Consider the following 21,437-nt stretch of genomic DNA (forward strand, 5'->3'; position numbering starts at 1 on the left):
GTGTGGCCTATTTGATACGAACTTCTATAGATATTGAAACTATTTTGAGTTCTTTCAATATTAAAGATGTCAAGCTTTTTGTTCTAGTACATTAAGCGCATAACCTTTAAAATTTAAACATTTAGGGTTAGAACCACCTTGCTTAGAATGATTACAATTAAGATTGCTCACTTTCAGTGTTTCCGCCAAATATGGAGTGGTAAGCTTGAAGGTAGGCTTACCTATGTTAGCACATGTGAAAACCAGTTCACTCAAAATTTACTCAACAATATTCATGACAACCTGAATACTAGCCATTTAAGACGGCTTTTTAATTAACGGCACTTTTGAGCGGTTCATTGTTAAAATGTCGTTGCCAAGTGCAGTCTGTTTTATATTTTTAAGTAAAAATCGCATTCATATTTGTAAAAAGTTTAATCTTTTAGGAAAAAGAAGATTTGTTTATCATCCTATAAATCGAGAAAGGCCACATTATGGTGAATTTAACCATTTATGTATATAAAAGTCTACGCAATTTTTCAGACAGATTTTGGCAATACTGTCGTATAAAAAGAAAAGAAATTTCTGAAGAGCAAAGATTATTATAAGGGGGTATTCTAGTTCAAAGACTTGAATTTTATCAAATATTTATACTATCGATTTTTTAAGCTATTGCATAGCTTCTATTTCAGGCTTTGAGCTCAGGGACCGAACCAAGAAATTTCGTAACGGAAATGAACCTTATGCGCTCAGCATTTGCATGCTTTTAGGCGTATCGTATTTCGCATATCTCAAGCGGAACAAATCAATTGAAGAGACAGCAGGGTGATTCAAAAATCATAATATTAAAGAAACATTTTTTAATGGCAAAAAAAATGTGGAATTGGAAAAAATTTAATTAATAAAAATAAAGTATTCAATACTCATAGTCATAATATTATATGAGTAACATTATTATTAAGCTGTTGTATACCTTTTATCGCGGAATATGAGAGCGGAGACCGAATCAAGAAATTCCGTAACGAAAATAAACACCTGTAATGTTTGTATATCTGTCTACATGCAACATATGTATGTAAATATGTACTCTAATTGATTCATGCGAAATGTTTATGTATGAGCATGCATATATTATGCATGGACGCAGATTTTGCGAGCCATGGCAAAATATTTTTCATTGTAAAATATTTTAAATCGACAAGAACTATATCGCCATATTTGTCAATTTTTTCTGTGTTTGCGGGGTTGACACTTTTCGTGTTCAGAAGGAACGTCAGAAAGTTGTTCATTTTACGATTTTTAGCTTTTGCCATCGTTGCGAAAAGAGGCTTATTGGCAAACGAGTACACAAAAAAAAATTCAAGCAAATTTTAACCCGCAAACGATTAAAAATATTTTACAACTAAAAAATATTTTTCATTGCTCGCAAAATCTGCGTCGATATATTATATATGCAAGTTAACGGTAGCCTCCACACAGTAGCTTTACGCTAATTATAAACAAAACTGTATCTTTGCACTTAGCAAATAATACAGCTTCTTAATAAGCATCTTTGCTTATTTAAGTAATCAATATTCTTTTTCATTAAAGCTAAGACCACAGCTTCTTAATAAGCATCTTTGCTTATTTAAACAACCAATATTTTTTCATTAAGCTAAGACCACTCATAAAATGTAAACAATAAAAGCAATTACTGAACAAGCGAATATTGTAACTGACACTTATTGTATGAATTAGGCAAATAAGAATATTGTATAAATAAGAGTAAATTGAAATAAAGAGATCAGTTATCCATCAGGATCACTCAAACTATCATATTTGATTTCTTCCACTCGTTTGCGGAAGACTATATTTTTTAACACTTCCTAAACGGAGGAAGTTAATTGGCGCCCAACAACGTGGGGCATGTGTTACATTTGTTAAGGGATATCCTAGGCAAAAAAAGAGGAAGAAAATAACAAGTATCAAGTATCCTCTCGGGTGGAGAAAATTAAAATAAAACAACAAACAAGGACGAATTCTCCAACAACATAATTGTAGTACTAAATTCCCCAAGTGAATAAATGTTTTACAAAACTTTAAAATGACTAAATTCGAAAAGTGAATAAATGTTTTATAAAACTTTAAAATTACTAAATTCCACAAGTGAATAAATTTTTTACAAAAACATTAAAATTACTAAATTCCACAAGTGAATAAATGTTTTACCAGAACATTAAAATTACTGAATTCCACAAGTGAATAAATGTTTTACAAAACTTTAAAATTACTAAAGTCGTCATGTGAATAAATGTTTTATAAAACTTTAAAATTACTAAATTCCACAAGTGAATAAATAGTTTACAACAACATTAAAATTACTAAATTCCACAAGTGAATAAATGATTTACAATAACAAAAAAAACTATAATACAACTACCAGAATAACACAAAAAAGAATGTGAAAGAAAATTGAAGTTCGCTTAGAACGGGACGCAATTTTAGCATTTGAAAAATTAAAACATTTACTAACCAATCAAGTAGAATTAAGTCAACCAGACTTTAATAAAAATTTATATTAGCAAACGATGCCTCAAATGGTACATTAGGTGGTGTATTAAGGCAAGATGGAAAACCTATTACATTTATCTCTAAAGCATTGAATTCCATAGAAAAGAATTATGCAACGAATGAGAAAGAACTTTATGCCATAGTTTGGGCATTAATAACTTTAAGAAACTACGTTTATGGAGAATGAGATTTAGAAATAAATGTAGATCACCAACCTTTGACTTTCGCAGTCCCTGATGCAGAGACTTCAAATTGAAATTAATTTCTGCAACCCAAATCATAACACCACAAATGGTCAGATAGAGAGGGCATAGGACATATTTATGTGGAGATGTTATATATGAAAAAATATCAAGAGAAAATAAATAAAACTGCGGTGGACACAGGAGCGTCAAACTATCTAATATATCAATTTTTGACGGTATAATTGATTAATTGATTAGATTTACTGAACCAAGTAAATGCTCAAATAGATTTAAGCAAAGAAATAATACGACACAATTTTGGAAACGAGAACCTGTCGTTCCACGAAGGCAAAATGTTAATTTTATTAATGTAAGAAGCAAAGAGATGTCGTCTGCTGTCCGAAATCAGTTTTGTTAAATGATAACTAATAAACAGAAGTTCTTTGTAGATCCTAACGAGTCTCTGCCCTTCAATACAAATGTAATTGCTAATATTAAAATCAAAACCGAAAAACCAGTGTACTACAAATTCTATCCATATCCTATGGTTGTAGCTGACTTCATAAACAAAAAAGTAGCTAATACCTTCTTGCTAATAGCATTATTCGTCCGTCAAGTTCCCCCTTGAATAATTTGTTGATAAAAAAAAAAGCATAGATCAAGCAGGGAATACAAAGAACCTTTTGGTGATTGACTTCAGAAAACTGAATGAGATCACAATCGAGTACGATTATCCGATGCCAAGTTCAATGGTGATATTGTCAAAGTTAAAGGGTGCCCAATACTTTACCACGCTTTATTTGCAGCCTTCTCTTTAAACAATGGCAAGTATTATTTTCGCCGATTGCTTCTCGGGCTTATAAACGTCCCAAGTAATATTCAAAGACCAATCGATGATGTTCTGATGGACCGAATTGGCAAGAAATTCCCCGTTTACATCGATGACATAATTATCTAAAGTAGGTGCCATCCAGTCAAAAAAATTTAAGTTTAATTATATACCAGAATGTGAACCTAAAAAAATTCGTTATTCTGAAGATGTCAGTATAACGTATCCTGATTTGACTAAACCGTTCGATTTAACAACCTATACTTCGGATAAAAATCCAAAAGCTAAAATTAAACGCTGGAATATGATATGATATGATGGAAGTTGAAATGGAAGCACGCTCTGACTGTGGCTCTATGCACAGCGAAGAGCCACTGACCTACACCATTGAAACGGTGGATAATCAGATAATACTTCAAGAGGGCGAAAGCCTATCAAGGCGGTTCTTTATATTTGGATCAAAAAACAGGCAGATTTCATTCTATAGAATAGAGTCCCTATTAAAAACGCCGCAGGAGGTTATTATTGATAGCGTAGTAAATGCAATACATTGCAGCCTACCAGTTTTAGTGAAAATTCAGCACCGGCTGGTTAAACAACGTAAAGTTCCGTCATACAGAAAAAATAGCTACAGATATATTCAACGAAGGTGACCAAAACAAAATAATAGTTGTCGAGCATAACCGAGCTTATATAGTGGCACAAGAAAAGGGGAAGCAGATCTTGACCGTTTTTCAAAAATGGTTAAAAAAAACAAAAGAAGTAGCAACAAATTGTCGTATTTGTTCAAAATCGAAATACGAACAATATCCATTAAAACATGTTATTCCGCCAGTACCAGAAAGCATCGAAGAAATATTACATATATTATTTTCTTTACGGCTTAGAAATATTTTTTAACAAGAGTTAACAATTTTCAAAATTTGCTATGGTGCAAAAAATTGCATCAAGGACCATCATAGACGTAAAACCAGCTATATAACTAATTAATATTTTTCCGAACGTTAAAACAATATACGGTGACAATGAAAATTCACTGAACTCATATACCATAAAATTAATATTATTAGAATACAATAATGTGAAAATTGTAAACGCTCCTCCATTACATAGTACATCACATGGTCAAGTGGAGCGTTTTCACAGTACTTTGACTGAAATAGCAAGCCTGAAACTCGAAAGAAACCTGCATGAAACTGTTGATTTAATTTTATTAGCTACTATAGAGTACAATAAGTCAATTCATTCAACTACCAATTAAAAATCCATAGATATCCTTCATTCTGGCTCGGCCAATATTACGGATCCAATTCGAAATCGCATTGAAAATGTACAGACCGCTGACCTCTCATATCATAATAAGGGTCGTCAAAATATGACATAACTATAACGCTGATGACAACGTCTTAATAAAGGTTAACCGAAGGCTAGACAATAAACTTACTACGCTGTATAAAGAAGAATTATTGTAGTTGGACAAGACCTAGGCACGCCGTTCTTATAAAGGGTAGAATGGTTCATAAGGACAACCTTCGACCACCCTAACACATTATTGCAAATAATGTCACTCTTTAATTGCAGATTAATGGCAATAGTATTCCTTTTGCCGACAGCTTTATCGGAAAAACTCAGGAACTACACTAACGCTAACTACATTCCCATCCTAAACGGACACGCAATCGTGTGGGAGCATTACGCTTACCTGACCCACTACACCAACTTGACGATGTATTCAATAATGAACAATGAGACAAAAAACCTAACAAACCAAACTGACTGGGTAAGTCAGTTACTACATTCTGACATAATGCACATCGAAACACTACTGCGAACTGTTAACGTTCACGACCGTCAAACACGAAGCTTAAAATTGTTAGGCACGACTACAGATGAGACAAGTTATCCTCGTTGACTCCAACAACAAACAGTATAGGATAAATACTCATATTCAGCTAAACATATTAGAAATAATAGAAAAAATAAATTAAATCATTGCTACAACTAAAAAGAAAAAATAGATACTTATCTATATACATATATATACGGTATATAAAAATGAAACCCGTTTCCCGTTGTCACGCCATAACTTGAGAACAGCTAGACCGATTTGGCTGTTTTTTTTTTTGGAGTTTTCTAATACTCTGTAAAAGGTTCTTACGGAAAGTTCTCTAAAAATATTAAGAAAATGTCTCAGAAAGATTGAAAAATACATTTAATTTTGCATATTTTAAAAAACGCGCGTAACGAATTCCATCGTCATTCACAGCCATAGACTATATAGAAAGAGCATCGTTTGTCCGGAAATGTGGTTATTTAATTAAATTCTATCGCACTAATTTACTAATTTTTGAAAATTACTCGCCACAATTAAATGTACTGACTTAAACGGTAATATTAATAATACCAGTGATGATTTCATTTTAATGGAAGTATTTAATAATAATAAAATATGTATAGTATGAGTTAGATTTCAGAATGGAAGTTAGATTTCATATACTAACTGCAACCAAATAAGAAATGCTCTAAACTTCCAGCCAATTTCAGCACTATTGTACACGGACAAAATTAATTAACTGCCCGTATTTTCCCAGTCGCACGAAATTTATTAAAATGAATTAATAAAATTATTTAAATCATAACTGGCTCGGTAATCGAGCTATATAGACAGCAAAAATGCTGAAATTTGTTTTGATAATAACATTTTACTAAATTAAACTGCTTACTCAATATAATTTAATTATACCTTAGCCACAGCAAGGCCGGGGTCTTCTAGTATGAAATAATATTAGCAAGAAAAAGAATAATAGCTCTCGAGTTACAAGCTTTTAAATTTCTATAACGTTAACAAAACTTAATTAAATTAGCCCTGTACTATTAGACCATAATAATTTAAACAAACTTATCGACAGGCACTCTACTAATGCAACTATAATAGAAATATTAGGAATGTCCAAAATTAAGTTTTTGCAGAACAGTGACAAATTGTATTTTATTATAAAATATCCTATACCTAAGATGGTTTTTAAGAAAATTAGCTTATTCGCTGTGTCGCACCAAAGACGAGTACTACATTTTGGAGAAACCAATACCGTTGCTGAATGCGATAATAAAGCGTGTACCGTATAATGCAAAATATCTACGTTCGGTACGTTTAGCAACAGACTTAAAACCACCACTTGCGGGCAACAGCTAATTATGGGACCAGTGGCGAATTGCTCATCCGCCGCCAATCATGATGAATTGTACCCGCTCAAAACATACTCTTTAAGGCCCTACCGCCGAAGAGATCTACTTTCAACGGCAAGAAAATGTATTGAATGCGTATTTCAAATTTTAACTTCCAAATGGCATTTTTTACAAAGAAACATTGAAACAAAACCAAAATCTGCAATAAATTGAATAAATAATGCATTCGAGCTACCTAATAATTATTGCAGTACAGCAACTGTATTGCATATTTGCTGATACTCTGCTGATGTGAAGACAAAAATTTAGTGTTGCCGATTATTTGCATAAATTGCGAGCAAAAAGTGACTGTAAAACGTGATGCTGTTGCAAGTGTTGCCAGAAATTCACGCAGCGACGTTAGCGTAGGTTAAGCTATAGTTGTAAATGAAATGTAAGTTTAGTCCTGATCAGACTCAATAAATAGCAGAAGTGCACTACAAAATAATTAGGTGAGGCTGAAAAAACCGTCAAAATAAATATTATATAAAGACGCAGTTCCAGGATACAATGGACTATTCGTCAGCCTTAACACTGTAAGTAGAGTGCTCGTTAAAAAAAGTTAAAGTCAAAGTATGAAAACTTATACAGAGAAATTTTAAAACAATGAAATTTTATTAAAATTAACTTTTTTAGAAGAAAACATTGATACTATATACCACTATAATGTTTCTGATGGTTTTGTGAATTTTAATTAAATAAATTGTAACACAAAAATATTTTGATGTTAAGCAAAATCAATCTTTCGCATCCTACCATATTTTGTAAGAAAAATAGAAGGCTTATTCAATAAAAGAAACTTAATATTTAAACCATAACGACAATTTAGAGTACTTGATAGAAAAAATTAATAATTTACAAACTTCTAGGCGAAATATAGTGGACGCCAAACAATTAACGACCTTAATACAGGCTGCCGTAACTGGCGCCCTGCAACAACAACAACAGACTTTTGACCTTAAACTAGGAAGTCCTGGTGACAGGCCGCCCAAACAGCATATGAAGTATTTAAAAGTTACCAAGGCAGCTAGAGACATTTCAAGCAGGGCTGCAAACCGATTTTGAACCGAACCATCTCTTTTTACTGGCCTTGAACCGAACCACGAACCAAACCGCTTTTATGTTGAAATGCGAAAACCGAACCGGAAACGACTCAAAAAATGGCTCGGTTCGGTCAAAATTAAAACCCCCAACAAGCCTTTTTAAGTTAAACAATACACGACGTGCTTAAGAATGCAACCCTTATAATACAAATTTGCTTGAATTCAAAGCCAAGAGATGTCATTTTTAACTGTAGTTTCAAATAAAGGCGTCTGTGTTCTCAGAAGGTAGGCATACTTTTAAGGAGGTATTTTGGTTTAGAAATTTAAAATAATCGATTTTTTTTGGTGCGACTGGCAGCTCGGCGCAAGATTTAAAGTCGTTTTTCTCTGAGCTATTTTTTTAGAAACGGTGTGCATGATATCTCTAATTCTACTCAATCGATTTACTTGAAATTTTATACAGAAATTCTTTATAAATTATTCTATCGCACTACGAGAGGATTTGAAAATTTTTATTTTTTTATATATATTTAAAAAATTCCGAACGGCAAATATAAGGGGAAATAACGAAACATATTTCTTAAACAGCAGCCTTACTGCTAGGATAACTCAACAATTTCTATTTCGGGCTACTAGGAATTCTGATATCCTGCACGCCACTTTTTATCAGTCGCCACTTTGCCGGCCTCGAATTTTTTGAAATTTTTTTTTAATATTTTCAATAATTTGTACTCTTTAAATATCAATAAAAAACATAAAAAATGTGTGTATATATGTAATATATTTAATTTTTTTGATCGGGTTCAAAAAAGGGCCTAAATTTGGGCTTCTGAACCAGAATACCCCCTTAAAGTGATTATTTTGTAAATACTTTTAAAGTGAGTGTGAGTTCAATACATAAAAGGTTTTATATTGACAAAAATTAATATACAAGTGAGTGAATACATTGCAAATGTAAAATGAAAGGAAAACATACAGCAAATTTGGAGAGAGACATACAAAGAAAGCACGCCGACGCTTCAGAGGAAATTCCAGAAGCACTATACATTAAAATTTCTTTCATTGACAGTCTACATTTTCTCGTGCTACATATGTATATGTACATTATAATAACTATTGGTATCTGTAATACTAGGTGTGGTAACTGTATACAGTTTACTCAACGATGAAAATTTGTAATACATTTTTTTCATGAATTTGATCTCAATTATAAAGCCTTTATATTTTGAAGTTTTCCCACCAAATATTTGATCTAATATATGATCCATCAAAAAAAAAATATTTGGAATATGTACGTTTTTTGAATTCTTGGAAACTAAGTTTGGATATAGCACAAAATTACAAAAAAAAATATTACGTTGCGTTATATGCGTATTTTTATTCAAACGCCCAAGTTTTAGTGAGGGCAAATTCAAGATAAAAGTTGCCGATAATAAACAACAAAAGTTTTCACGTGTGGACCTAAACTTGATTGACATCGCATTGGAATACAAACTAGTATTTATACACAACTATTAAAATATACATATGTATATCAAATTTATAATAATAATAGTCTTAATTATTAAGTTGTAGACACGCAATAACATACTGTGAGATGAGTTAATTCTAAAACAAATGATTTTTTTAAATTCTTAATGATATGCTTGGTATTCAAAATTTTATTTTTTATTTTTCAATTCAATTAAGATAAGAAATTGAGAATGTATTTTTAATCCGGTTTTTGGAATTATTTTTTTTTTTTTTAATCCGGTATGGCATTTGGCTAGCTCATGGGCTTTAGAGTTGCCAGCGATTCCGATGTAACCAGGAAACTCAAACGAGTCTGATGATGAAGTAGCTTGATGATATTTCTAGTGAGGACAGACACTCTTTCACTAGCTTAGCACGCACAGCTAGCGAGCTCAGCGATAATACAGGCGTTCTGCTGTCGGAGTGAATACTCACCTCTCTAAAAGAAGCTGCACTTCATAATAGCAAGTCTACCGCCACCGCCACTGCTATCAAGCACTTCTGCCTGAAAAACACGGAGAGCTCCTTCAGAAAACTTTCTTCTTAGCGTTGAGTCATCCTTGAAAAAGCTAACTACGCCTCTTCTCCTGTGACTCTTCTCTATCCACATATCCCTCGTCAGTATGTGAGCAGAGAAGAAGCCGCCACGAGTGGCCTTTGCAACGCAGTAATCCAAGTTTTCAGGGATGCAGTTGAAGGAGAGAATTTCTACGTGTTCTTGTCCGGACCCCTTCATATACCCAACTCTTCTGAGCCTAAGAGCACTCTTCGCAGCCATACACCCGCCAGCAATGTGCACGGGTGCCATGTTTAAAATGACATTAAGTGCTATTGGACAATCTCAAGCTTTTTAGCTAGGCCTCTCCTTTTCGCCTAGTTGGATACCTCGGTTAGTTCGTAGACGGTATTTAAGAATTTTCCCTTAACCATAAGAACAACATCGTCAGTGTAGGGTATCCCCCGACAGCCTCGTTACTCGTGTTCTTTAAGTAGGTCGTTAACCACCAAGATCCAAAGCAGTGGGGAAAGTACCCCACCCTTCCGAGTTTCGTTATTAACCTTTCGGGATATATTAGCACAACCCACTCTACCGTTCTGTCGCAAAGAAGACCATTTAAGCAAAAGCAATCAGTTTGTGTACAGTTGGCGGAAGCGTCGAAACTGACTGAAACTGAGACAAGTGATTAACGGTTGAGATTTTGTGAGAACGAGAGTGAGCAGAGTAAAATATGTCGTTGCTGGATAGCAAGGCATAAGCAATCAGTTTGTGTACAGTTGGCGGAAGCGTCGAAATAAACTGAGAGACAAGTGATAACGGATGGAGTTTTTGCGAGAACAAGAGTGAGCAGAGTAAGCAAAGCGATATGTCGCTGCTGGGTTGCAAGGCATAGGCAATCAGCATTGTGTGCAGTTGGCGGAAGCGTCGAAATAAACTGAGAGACAAGTGATAACGGATGGAGTTTTTGCGAGAACAAGAGTGAGCAGAGTAAGCAAAGCGATATGTCGCTGCTGGGTTGCAAGGCATAGGCAATCAGCATTGTGTGCAGTTGGCGAAAGCGTCGAAAGAAACTGAGAGACAAGTGATTGCGATTGAGGTTTTGAAGTCGATCTACGCAGGATAGATGCGAGAGTAAACGAGAGTGAGCGGCGGAAAAATCTAACCAGCGTAGCGTATGTATTTAGAGAGTAGACGTATAAAAGATATGTGTTAAGCGTTACAATCTAAAAACAAAGTCTTCGACAAGTTGTGCGTTTTTTTTTTGATAACTGATAAGAAAATTTGTAAACAGAATTTGAAATACACGATTTATTTGCTGAGGTGAAACCAAATTCTAAATGTGTGCATTAATAAAATAGATTTTTGCAGTTGTGACAAATATAAAGTTTGATATTGAAAATTTTATTTGCAATAAGCGGAATATTACTTGGAGTTTGTTACCAATAATTTTGTTTAGCGTAACGTTTATTTAAAATTGAAGCTAAGAATTATTAAAAAAGAAAGAAACTATAATATACTTTTGTAGCTATTGTATTATTTTACTTTTACGTATTGTGATAAATATTTTGGAATATATAAATTTCCACATGGACAGCGAGCAAATGTTTGCATTGATAGTAAACGGTTTAAAAGAGAAGTTACCTGTACTGGAACTTTCAACCAACAGACGCAAAACTACTTTGCAGGACCGACTTTGCGAGCTTTACGGACTTACGGACGCGGGTTAGCGTAATTGAATGATATAGAAAATCGTATAGTTGAGGAATGCCTGGCCGACTTTGAGGATATTTCCACAGCGGTACAGTGGGACGATCTGCAAAAGTTTAATTATGGAAAGCAGCTGATCAAGGGGTGCTGCTAAAATTTTGTGCTCAGTCAACGCGGCATCAATAGTTATAGAATGCTCAAGCAAGCATTAACTAAAGAATTTGGGGAAATAGTATCAGCTATTGAAAAGCATCGTCAGCTCAGAAGCTGGCGCAAATGCCCAAACGAGAGCTATCGTGAATATTTATATAGACTAATGGAGTTAGGCCTCATTGAGTATATCGTTGAGGCATCCCTGACTCTCAGGCAAACCAAGTGAACTTGTATCAGGCTTGTACGATTGCAGAACTCAAAACGCATATTCTCATATACTACAAAATACGTTCAGGGCGTTAACTCGGTTCGAATTTGAAGCAAGGGAAACCCTAAGACTCGGGTAGGAGTGCTACCAAATTGCAGGTAGGTAATACCAAACGTTGCTACCGATGCCAGCGTCCGTCGACATGTTTTGGATGCAATTAGCCAGGACATTGAATCGCAGACTGTCCGACAATGAAAGCACCTACTAAACAGAAAGCTCCTAGCGTTACAACTTAGGATCAGCGCATGTCGCATAAATGGCATACGTTTAGAAGAAGATTTAGAAATAACCTTTCATATCGTCCGTGAAAGTGATATTGTATGATATAAGCTATCATTGGTAACAACATGCTGAAGCAGGTTGATATGATAATATCGAATAACGTCGAATTTAGGGGAAAAGCTAAATCTGAACTATCTTGGGTTGCTGCGAAAGAAATCCCAGAAACCAGAATTAGTTGTTAAAAAGAATTTAAAGATTTTTGTTCAGTTATGTTTCTAATAGCAAAAGACCATGTCGCCTGTCATATTCCGATAGATGCATCATTGATCAGTAAATCACCGAGTAGCTCAGGGAGGGTACTATCGAGCCCAGCACATCCCAGTATGCATCACTTATTGTCCTGGTTTCTAAAAAGGATCGTAGCAATAGGGTATTCTGTGACTACTGTCGTCGTACTGAAAATGCGATGGAGGACAATTTTTCAATGCCGCTTATCGATGATGTCATCAAAAGCCTGAAGAGTGCTTGCGTATTTACGACTCTTGAATATAAGGAATGTATTTTTTCACGTGCCTATTGAAGAAGGATCGAGAAAATACACTTCATTCTTGACCCACCAAGGCCAATACAAACTCTCCGACCGTATTTACAAGGTACATTGTTGCAGTGTTCATGAACCTTGTTTGTGATGGTTCGGTGGTCACCTATATTGACGATCTTATTGTTCTCTCAAAGGATGTAGATCAGGGCAGAACAAAGATAGAGGTTCAACCTCAAGATTAAACCTAGTTTTACCAGACCAGTCATTTGGTTGTCGTGTAATTTAAATTCAAAATTTCTATTAGATATAACATTTGCTTTCCGAAATGAAGTTATGACTTTTGTAGCTATAAATATTTAATCAATAGCTGGATACTGTACAAAAACACAACAGGAGAAAAAATCTCACGGAAAGACTTTCTGTTTGGATTAGCAGAAGAAATTGCTTCAGAATATCAGACTTGAAGGCAAAAACCACACGAAGCTGATGTACCAACTATGAAAGGCACGGTTTCTGTACTTAAATGGTGTCAAATAGGATACTGCAATAACAACAACCATTTATCTATTACAATTTATATTATTTAACTTTTTTGTTATTTTTTAAGAGAGAATAAAGACTTGAAACCACAATAGCCATTTCTCCTTATACACCAGTAATTTTGACTGGCTTTGGTAGAAATAGGTATATTTAAATAGCTGGTAAATCTAGTGTTAAGTAGAGTTTCTAGGCTACAATCAGACCTTTAGACACTATAGATAAAGAGAAGAGACGATTAAGCACTTTTCATCTTGATCATGTTGGACCAGTGGCGCGAACGAAGAGAGCTTATAATTTTAGCTTGGTGGTACTGGACGCCTTCTAGAAATTTCTGTGGTTGTATACCATCAAGCATACCGGCGCTGAGGCAGTAACTCCCAGTCGTAAATTGTCTTACAGATTAAAATAAATATTTTCACTGATATAATTTTGTTTATTATTAAAATTTTATTGAAGTAAATAATTAATCAAAATGAGCAAAACAACACGCCTTATAAAACAATACAGTTACAGTGTGCAACAATAATATGTCTCCGAACCATATTTTTAATGTCGGGCTAAATGTTAAAATAACAAGGAAAAAGTTATGATGCATTTCACATTTTTTATTTAATTTTCATTTCCGTCAAACAAAAGTAGTGAATGACTTAAAGAACCTTTTATAAATGCCAATTCACTGCAACCATAGTAGGAAATTCCACCCGAAACCATGTAACTCATTGAAAATTTTTTTTTGGTTATCACAATACTTTTAAGTAATTCTTCTTGTGCTCTCCTCCGAACGTCCTGGATTCCATCGGACTAATTCAAATTTATTTTCGATTCAACAGTGAAGATAACCCTTTTCCAATCTTCTAGAGTCCAATTTCAATGTTCTCGAACAAAAATCAGGCGTGCCGTGCGCATTTTAGCATTTAGAGTAGGCTTTTTTCTTGGCCTTCTCGCTTTGAGGCCCATATTATAGAGCCTCTTTCGTACCGAGCGTGCAGTTATATCCACCGAATATCGCTCCTTCAACTCTGAGCTTAGCTCCACTGAGGTTAAAAATCGCTTCCGCAGGCTTAAGTTCTTTAAATTTCTTCCATCCTAGATGTTTTTTTCTTTGCGAATCCACTTCCAGGAGCTCTGTTTAAAGATTTAGTTGCGTCATATAATTTATAAAACTTCATAATGGACACATGGCTACATTCTTTGCGTTTCGCGATCGCCCTCGCACTGTAGTTTTCTTCTTTTAAAGTAAGTATCACACTTTTTGAGCACTTCTCAGCTTCTTCATACTTGCGGTAATGAAACACATATTTACCATAAAGCAAATTAAACGAAAAATCGCAAGCAACTTTAATTAACGGAATCGTCAACAGTTACTCAGACGAATTCAAAAGAAGTGCTTAACACATAAGATGAGTAAAAGTTGGATAATAAAAAAAAATGTACTTGGAATACAGCAATATAAAATTTTCAACCGTGGTAACATTTTATTGGCCACTACTGTAGGTGCGCTACTTCGTGGTGAAAACACAAAATGGATAGAGCATCTGAAGTCCTTCAACCTCTCCACCGGTGTGAGAAAGTTTTAGACTAAGTCAAGGTCTTATCTAATCCGACGGCTGCACAAAATGCCAAAAGACCGCGCACCACTTACTTTTACCGATGGGGAGGTTCAGAGTACCATCGACAAGGCCAAATCGTCTCAATCCATTTGCCCTGACGGAATAAGCATGCTGCTGCTAAAACATCTAGGCTCGACGTATATAAGCTTCCTGCTCTTTCGGCTGTAAGGACGTTTTTATTGGCACATAAGCTTTTCGCTAGCTGATTGTGAAAACCCTTTAATTGGTTTACTCGCTTCCTGCTCTGCCCACTGTCCTGATAAACGCACGTACTAGTATTCCTGCTTTTCCAACTATGAGGACACCTGCGCTGACATACGCACGTCCAGCTCTTTCGCTGCTGACAACTGTGCTGATATAAACATAGCCAATAAATTCTGCGTTCACCCGACACTATATTTTAAGTGAAGTAAAAACACTATGTAAATAGGTAATTCAGTTCAAATTTTCTACATTTATTTCTTCTTTATATTTTAAAGTTCAAAATTCAAAAACAAAAATATATATTCCTATTTTCATTTTTGTGATAACGGGATTTTAGTATAAGGAGAAGTAAACATAGGCACCATTAAGTCTGCGTTCAGCTTTAAAATTAGTTACAAGAGTATTAAAAATAATGAAAATAAAAATTAAATTCAACATTTCGTTGGATAGCCGCGTTGTTTTAAAACCTTGCTCAATCGATTTGGCACTGATCTTACCAACTTATCTGTTTCCTCAGCAGTAATCTGGGACCATTCTTCTTTCATTACACTTCGCAAAGTCTCTTTGCTTGTTATTGTATGCTGACGAATTCTTTTTTCCAACAGATCCCATAGATGCTCAATAGGATTGAGGTCAGGTGATTGAGAGGGCGTTTTAAGTTGTCTAGGAGCATTGTACAAGATCCAAAATCTAACTATTTCCGCAGTATGCTTCGGGTCATTATCTTGTTGGAACCAAAACGTCGAAGATATTCCAAGATTCTCTGCACTTTGTTTCAAATTGTTTTTTGATATGTTCAAATAGCCCCATTTATCCATTATGGATTCAATAAAATTCAAACTGATCCACACCACCAGCCATGCAACCCACCACCACAATTCAACCACCTCCGTGTTTAACTGTACCAACAAGATTTTGCTTTTCAAGGGCAGTTCCTGACTTGCGCCACACAATTTGTCGACCTTTTATGCCAAAAATGCAATATTTACTTTCATCCGAATATATTACTTGCCTCCAGAATTCCGGCGACTTATTTATATAATTATGAACAAATTCAATGCGCTTTCGCCTGTTTACAAGTGAAATATATGGTTTCTTTGGAGCGACTCTACCATGATATCCAGCTTTTCGTAAAATTTTTCTAGCAGTTTTGGCACAAATTGTTTTTTTAATGGTTATATTTACGTTTTCAATAATCTTTGTGGACGTAATTCGAGGGTTAACTTACACCATATTTATTATTTTCCGTTCTTCCCGGGATAATATTTTCGGACGGCCAGATCGCGGTTTTCCGTTAAAATTCCGTTTTTTTTTAATTTTGTTTACGACGCGCTGGACAGAAGAATACGTTCTTCTAGTTTGCCCAATTTTTCTGAAACTTTCGCCATCTTTCCATAACCTAATGCTAACTTTTCTTTCCGACAGACTAATTTCTTTTCCTTTGGTTTCCATTTTTTTGAATGTTATGAAAAGCGATTATGACGAGCCCCTTAAACGACTAATTATATTAAAACACAATAGAATCTTCGCAAAAAGAACGAACAAATTCATGAGAAGTAACGGTATTTCCAATTCAATATAACTTAACGCATGGTGCCTATGTTTACTTGTTCTTACACCAAAATCCCGTTATCACAAAAATTAAAATAGGAATATACAATTTTGTTTTTGCATTTTGAACTTAAGAATATAAAGAAGAAATACATGCAGAAAATTTGAACTGAATTACCTATTTACATTGTGTTTTTACTTCACTTAAAAAAATGTGTCGGGTGAACGCAGACTTTATTGGCTATGTGTATATAAGTGCATCTTGCGCTGCTAACTGCTCTTTCAACTGTGTGGATATTTGCGTTGACATCTACAATATACGTGCATCCTGCTCTTACTCCCGTTCCGTTGACATCTGCGATATCGCAGCAAAAATCAGGTTCATGTCCACAATCTCTGACGAGCATTGAGTCTTTTCCTCTAATTCCAATTGAATTCGTCAACATTAACGTTTTCTGCTGCCATGGCCTCTCGTAATGGTGATTGTAATTCGGACTTTACTCCATTTGTTACTAAACCACGTTTTTCAGCTCCTTTTTCAGCTGTGGAATCTTTAAATCCCGAAACTTTGCCATTTCAAAACAATTCTGTCTTTGGGAATTTATTAGACAATCCCACAAATTGTAACGGATTTCTCAATGAATAAATCGTCCACCTTGTAACTCATTCTTGATCACTGGACTATTAAATAAAATTTTCAATTTAATAGCTACACACTTTGTTTCTAATCCAAACGACTTAACGCTTTACTACTTATTATCCGAATTCACAACTTCTTACTTATATCTTAATTGCTCTTTATACGACAACACTCTAACTAGAACTGTCCCTGGTGCACAATTCTGCAGCCCTTATATGGTAGATCTTTAATAAAACATCGCCACTAGAACATTCTACGCTGTCTAGTTGATTCTGGCAATTTATCGCCGATTCGATTTTGTTCTATCATCCGTGTTTGTCACAATATTAAACGAGGTGTTTTAATGTCAAATATAGCTGTTCTATAAACCTCCAATAGTGAGGACAGTCTAGAGTAATTTATTCATCTCAAGTTTTTGATCTAAAAACTATCCTTTAAACTTTGGTCGATATCATTGACTCAAGAAAGCGACCGATCTGCTTTTATAAATGCCAATTCACTGCAACCATAGTAGGAAATTCCTCCCGAAACCATGCAACTCATTGGAAATTTTTTTTTGGTTATCTCAGTACCTTTAAGTAATTCTTTTTGTGCTCTCCTCCGAACGTACTGGATTCCATCGGACTAATTCAAATTTATTTTCGATTCATCAGTGAAGATAACACTTTTCCAATCTTCTAGAGTCCAATTTCAATGTTCTCGAACAAAAATCAGGCGTGCCGTGCGCATTTTAGCATTTAGAGTAGGCTCTTTTCTTGGCCTTCTCGCTTTGAGGCCCATATTATAGAGCCTCTTTCGTACCGAGCGTGCACTTATATCCACCGAATATCGCTCCTTCAACTCTGAGCTTAGCTCCACTGAGGTTAAAAATCGCTTCTTTAAATTTCTACCATCCTAGATGTTTTTTTCTTTGCGAATCCACTTCCAGGAGCTCTGTTTAAAGATTTAGTTGCGTCATATAATTTATAAAACTTCAGAATGGACACATGGCCACATTCTTTGAGTTTCGCGATCGCCCTCGCACTGTAGTTTTCTTCTTTTAAAGTAAGTATCACACTTTTTTGAGCACTTCTCAGCTTCTTCATACTTGCGGTAATGAAACACATATTTACCATAAAGCAAATTAAACGAAAAATCGCAAGTAACTTTTATTAACGGAATCGTCAACAGTTACTCAGACGAATTCAAAAGAAGTGCTTAACTCATAAGAGGAGTAAAGGTTGGATAATATTAAAAAAAAATGTACTTGGAATACAGCAATATAAAATTTTCAACCGTGGTAACATTTTATTGGCCACTACTGTAGGTGCACTACTTCGTGGTGAAAACCGTTTGGAGCTAGGCGACTTTAACGCGCACCACGATCTTTGGCAGTCCTGCCTGTCATGTCACAATGAATGACGAAGCCCCCACCAAAATTATGGGCCCCTGTAATATCTCGCCAGATATTATAATCGCTAGAAGTGGTCTGATAAATAGCACAACCTGGCGACCTATGCTAACTCTCGCATCAGACCATCTACCCATAATTATCTCGATCGAGAAACCTCCCGACTTTATTTCTGTGTTGTTTACTTTAACAAAGCTAACTGGATCGGCTTCACAGAATTTATCGAGAGCACCTTCACCGCACTACCCATTCCTATTAACGTCACCGTTGGCGAGCGTCAATTCCGCAAGGTGATCGCTGCCGCTACTGCTCGCTTCATATCGGCTGAAATAATCGCAGAACTCTAAGCCCTAATTGCCCAGCTGAAGCAACTGTATTAGCGAACGAGCGGGACACCTTACACAATAGTCAATAAACATAAGCGGACAAAATGGATAGAGCATCTGAAGTCCTTCAACCTCTCCACCGGTGTGAGAAAGTTTTAGACAACTGTCAAGTTCTTGTCTAATCCGACGGCTGCACAAAATGCCAAAAGACCGCGCACCACTTACTTTTACCGATGGGGAGGTTCAGAGTACCATCAACAAGGCCAAATCGTCTCAATCCATTTGCCCTGACGGAATAAGCATGCTGATGCTAAAACATCTAGGCTCGACGTAAGTATATAAGCTTCCTGCTCTTTCGGCTGTAAGGACGTTTTTATTGGCACATAAGCTTTTTCGCTAGCTGATTGTGAAACCCCTTTAATTGGTTTACTCGCTTCCTGCTCTGCCCACTGTCCTGATAAACGCACGTACTAGTATTCCTGCTTTTCCAACTATGAGGACACCTGCGCTGACATACGCACGTCCAGCTCTTTCGCTGCTGACAACTGTGCTGATATACACATAGCCAATAAATTCTGCGTTCACCCGACACTATATTTTAAGTGAAGTAAAAACACTATGTAAATAGGTAATTCAGTTCAAATTTTCTACATGTATTTCTTCTTTATATTTTAAAGTTCAAAATTCAAAAACAAAAATATATATTCCTATTTTCATTTTTGTGATAACGGGATTTTAGTATAAGGAGAAGTAAACATAGGCACCATTAAGTCTGCGTTCAGCTTTAAAATTAGTTACAAGAGTATTAAAAATAATGAAAATAAAAATTAAATTCAACATTTCGTTGGATAGCCGCGTTGTTTTAAAACCTTGCTCAATCGATTTGGCACTGATCTTACCAACTTATCTGTTTCCTCAGCAGTAATCTGGGACCATTCTTCTTTCATTACACTTCGCAAAGTCTCTTTGCTTGTTATTGTATGCTGACGAATTCTTTTTTCCAACAGATCCCATAGATGCTCAATAGGATTGAGGTCAGGTGATTGAGAGGGCGTTTTAAGTTGTCTAGGAGCATTGTACAAGATCCAAAATCTAACTATTTCCGCAGTATGCTTCGGGTCATTATCTTGTTGGAACCAAAACGTCGAAGATATTCCAAGATTCTCTGCACTTTGTTTCAAATTGTTTTTTGATATGTTCAAATAGCCCCATTTATCCATTATGGATTCAATAAAATTCAAACTGATCCACACCACCAGCCATGCAACCCACCACCACAATTCAACCACCTCCGTGTTTAACTGTACCAACAAGATTTTGCTTTTCAAGGGCAGTTCCTGACTTGCGCCACACAATTTGTCGACATTTTATGCCAAAAATGCAATATTTACTTTCATCCGAATATATTACTTGCCTCCAGAATTCCGGCGACTTATTTATATAATTATGAACAAATTCAATGCGCTTTCGCCTGTTTACAAGTGAAATATATGGTTTCTTTGGAGCGACTCTACCATGATATCCAGCTTTTCGTAAAATTTTTTTAGCAGTTTTGGCCCAAATTATTTTTTTAATGGTTATATTTACGTTTTCAATAATCTTTGTGGACGTAATTCGAGGGTTAACTTACACCATATTTATTATTTCCCGTTCTTCCCGGGATAATATTTTCGGACGGCCAGATCGCGGTTTTCCGTTAAAATTCGGGTTTTTTTTCATTTTGTTTACGACGCGCTGGACAGAAGAATACGTTCTTCTAGTTTGCCCAATTTTTCTGAAACTTTCGCCATCTTTCCACAACCTAATGCTAACTTTTCTTTCCGACAGACTAATTTCTTTTCCTTTGGTTTCCATTTTTTTAAATGTTATGAAAAGCGATTATGACGAGCTCCTTAAACGACTAATTATATTAAAACACAATAGAATCTTCGCAAAAAGAACGAACAAATTCATGAGAAGTAACGGTATTTCCAATTCAATCTAACTTAACGCATGGTGCCTATGTTTACTTGTTCTTACACCAAAATCCCGTTATCACAAAAGTTAAAATAGGAATATACAATTTTGTTTTTGCATTTTGAACTTAAGAATATAAAGAAGAAATACATGCAGAAAATTTGAACTGAATTACCTATTTACATTGTGTTTTTACTTCACTTAAAAAAATGTGTCGGGTGAACGCAGACTTTATTGGCTATGTGTATATAAGTGCATCTTGCGCTGCTAACTGCTCTTTCAACTGTGTGGATATTTGCGTTGACATCTACAATATACGTGCATCCTGCTCTTACTTCCGTTCCGTTGACATCTGCGATATCGCAGCAAAAATCAGGTTCATGTCCACAATCTCTGACGAGCATTGAGTCTCTTCCTCTAATTCCAATTGAATTCGTCAACATTAACGTTTTCTGTTGCCATGGCCTCTCGTAATGGTGATTGTAATTCGGACTTTACTCCATTTGT

At 35.3% G+C, this 21,437-nt stretch overlaps 1 protein-coding gene across 6 annotated transcripts in view; it reads right to left on the reverse strand.

The window, feature by feature from the left end:
- The window catches only part of LOC106623764 (RNA-binding protein MEX3B), a 680,038-nt gene that overhangs the window by 334,530 nt on the left and 324,071 nt on the right, over positions 1-21,437 (reverse strand). The window lies entirely within an intron of this gene.

The sequence above is a fragment of the Bactrocera oleae genome, chromosome X (assembly GCF_042242935.1).
Source record: "Bactrocera oleae isolate idBacOlea1 chromosome X, idBacOlea1, whole genome shotgun sequence".
Lineage (NCBI taxonomy): Eukaryota > Metazoa > Arthropoda > Insecta > Diptera > Tephritidae > Bactrocera > Bactrocera oleae.